This window comes from Heterodontus francisci, chromosome 12 (genome assembly GCF_036365525.1).
Source record: "Heterodontus francisci isolate sHetFra1 chromosome 12, sHetFra1.hap1, whole genome shotgun sequence".
NCBI lineage: Eukaryota > Metazoa > Chordata > Chondrichthyes > Heterodontiformes > Heterodontidae > Heterodontus > Heterodontus francisci.
The window spans coordinates 47,013,970-47,017,485 of NC_090382.1; the positions used below are offsets into that span (position 1 = coordinate 47,013,970).

Genomic DNA, 3,516 nt, shown 5'->3' on the forward strand with positions numbered 1-3,516 from the left:
TCCATCCCCCACCTCCTTCATCCTGCCATTGGCAGTCACACCTTTAGCTGTTTGGGCCCTAAGCTGTGGAATTCACTCCCTAAATATCTCTACCTGTCCAACTCTCTCTCCTCCTTTAAGAACCTGCTTAAAACCTACTTCGTTGACCAAGCTTTTGATCAACTATCCTAATGTTACCTTCTTTGGCTTAGTGTTAACTTTTGCCTTACTACACTCCTGTGAAGCACCTTGAGATGCTTTGCTAAATTAAAGCCACCATATAAATGCAAGCTGTTCTTGTTGCTGTTTCAAGAATCCGCCACTAATAGTGGAGCAGAGAGGAGAGGAAAACCTGTAATAGGTCCGAAACAGAAGAGTGAATGGTATTAGAGTGTAAGGCTGGAGAAGACTGAAGATGGAGAAAGGTCATGGGTAGATTGGAGATGAGAATATTTTTTAATTCATGCACTCGGCAATAGAGAACCAGTGAAGATGATACCTTGCACAGTCAGTATTTATTGCTTTACTGACCTTTTCTTTTTATTTTATTATTTTCATGTTGGGCCTCTGTTCAATTAATTTGCAATTACACATTAGGTGTAATTATTCAGGAATAGCATACCAACAAGAGCATGATGATTTCTTGAATGCCATTTCAATCATTATGGCATATTCTGATATTGATATTTGTCAATTGAAACTTCTATGTGTGTGAAATTGACAAACCTGCGTACCTAGCCATCACTTGATCTCGCTTTCATCACTTGATATTTTAATGCAAAGGTATGTCCATTCCACAATAGTTCTATCGCTAACGTACAGTACAGGAACTGTTTTGCTTTTGATCTGGTGCATGTAAATATAAATCTGATTTTTTGTTACTCAGCAGAGCTGAGGTGCATTTTTCAGCCAAGTATAAGTAAAGCAATCAATCAGCAATTGATATTTCATTGAATCAGGACAAATTTTGGCCGATCAGTCCATTGTGTTTGCTGTCTGTTCCATATTTTGTTCTATTTCTGCTCTTTTTAAATTGGAAATGCAAAAAATTCAATTTACAAAGCTTCATATTGTGTCACCATGCTTAATGTAAATTTGTTTGTCATGAGCCCACCTGAATTAAAAATAAAGAACTATTGAACATATTGATTTTTCCTTTAATTTAACACAAGCTGTTTCGCTAACACCAATAATTCCTCAGGGCTCCCAGATGTTAATTACTTACACATTAAAAATTTACTACAACTGTGTAGAGGGACAGTTTCAAGTTAGATTTACTGGTGAGCAGCATTTCTCAAATCTTATGTGAACTTATGTTACCGTGCCAACTAATCATACATGCTCTCACATATCTACGTTCCAAATAGTTCAAAGAGCCTAAAATGTGGCATATAAAATGTAATAATTGATAATACTCGAGAGTCATATAGATAGCATAAAGACCCAAGTAATACACTGGTAAAAAGCAAATCATGAGGGAATGACAATAGTGATAATAGAGATAAACGGGATCACAATATTAACAAAGAAGTAGAACAGTGGGCAATATTCAAAGGAGTGATCAATAGATTTTACTGAAAAAAGCTAACCAAGAATGAGATGCCATGGCTAAATAAATAGGTGAGAATAGAACAGAATCTAAAGAAAAATGCATAGACAAACTATATAAACAATAAAGGAGGGGCTGACAAAGAAGAATATGATAAGCTTAGGAACAAAATAAAAAGACAATTAGGAAGGCAAAGAGGAAATATCAAATGGGAAAAAAAGGGAAAAAAGAAATAATGGAATATTCTATTGGCACGTAAATAACAAAAGGAGCATGAAGATAGGGATGCAGTCACTAAAATCACCAAGTTAAAGTCACAAGAGGTGATACGGAAATGGCAGGATTACTGAATACTTAGCCTCAGTTTTCATTGAAGAGGCTAACAAAGAGGAAATGACAATAGTAGAAGAAATCATCTAACTTAGGAAAGAGTAGGAATTTGAATCAGGGGCCTTCAAGTCTATTTGGCTCAGTTACACTCCGCATGTACAACTGAGGCCGCCGAGAGCTACAATTACATTTCTACACAACAATCTATAGCCTAAGTTCCAGTATTTTTCTTTATATGGTTTCTGGTAGCAGATATTGTCCTCATTTGAATTTAGTACTAAGCACTCATTCTTTTTATGATATGTAAAGGAAAGGATGTAAATATTTCAACTGTCCTTGCCTTTCAGTGCTCAGATTGAACCACCATGAAGTACAGTCCTTGATCTTGGACCTTAGCATATATCAGACAGGCGATATGCAGAGGATTGCAACACCAGCCTGATATCTCAGTGAGAGTCTCGCACAACGTTGATGATGATCAGGCCTCATTTGAATTTAATTGGTGAGCTGCTCCTGCAATTTGAGTGCTGATGGTCATAGAGTCATAGAATTGTACAGCATAGAAACAGGCCCTTCGGCCCATCGCGACTTTCCAATTTGGGACGGCAGGATATCTGGCTGGCCATGGACATAGAGCATGGGTCTGAAGAACTGTATTAAAAGAAACAGCTCAGCTGATCAGAAGGGGCAACAGAAAAAATATTGAAGAGGGGAGGATTGTCAACGAAGACCAGGGACAGCAATTATGTTTCTTCTGAAGCCCAGAGTGCCATATAGAATGCAGACCCATCTGCCTCTCAAGTGTAAATAAAAGATCCTATGGCACTATTCGAAGAAGAGCAGGGGAGTTTTCCCGATATCCTTGACATCCATCTCTCAACCAACATCACTACAAGACAGTCAATTGATTATTTTTCTCACTATTATTTCTGGGATCTTGCTGTGTGGAAAGCAGTGCTGTGTTTCCCATCATTATAACTGTGAACACATTTCAAATTTTGATTTTAACGCATTGTGGGATATTCTAAGCCCACGAAAGGCACTATACAAGGGCCACAAATTTCAGCACCAAAAATAGTGCCTAATCCACTTCCTGCCACTTCTGGCATGGCCCGCGTGGCATACACCATGCTTGGAAGCACACTAACATGGGTGTGCCTTGCGTGTGCCAGAAGCATGCAGAGTGAGCAGATTGTGACATCACTCAGCATTTAACTCTGATTTGATGCACAACCTGCCATTTTGGACCTTGCTGGTCCTGTTAACATCCTCTCTTCAACATTCTCAGTTGAAAGATTCCCCTTGAGTGCTATTTAAAGGGATCAGCATGCAACTTCCATGTGAGGTGCTTTTGTCTTTCTTTTGCTACTACAGTGTAGTACTGTGCATTGTGTTGTTGGAGGAGTTCTTAAAAGTTGTTGGAATCTTAAAGGATTGGTGCTGGAGTTTTCCAAGGAATAGAGTGGAGTTTGAAGGCCAGTCAGCACAAAGCTTCTGTCACTATAAAGACTATAGTTGCAGTCCCCTCTTGGGCTGCAGCATCATAGGGAAATGAAAGACTGGCAGCAGAGAGGGGAAGATGCATACAGAGAGAGAAGGAAGGCCTCACTGGAAGGCACTACGCACCTAGGTTATTGAGAGAGCACTCCTCCTACCCT

General features: G+C 39.1%; 1 non-coding gene across 1 annotated transcript; it reads left to right on the plus strand.

The window, feature by feature from the left end:
* The first annotated feature begins 2,950 nt into the window (after nt 1-2,950).
* LOC137376102 (small nucleolar RNA SNORA17) lies at nt 2,951-3,100 on the plus strand. The gene has a single exon (XR_010976132.1). It is a non-coding gene; the product is annotated as a small nucleolar RNA SNORA17 (small nucleolar RNA).
* The last annotated feature ends 416 nt before the right edge of the window (nt 3,101-3,516 follow it).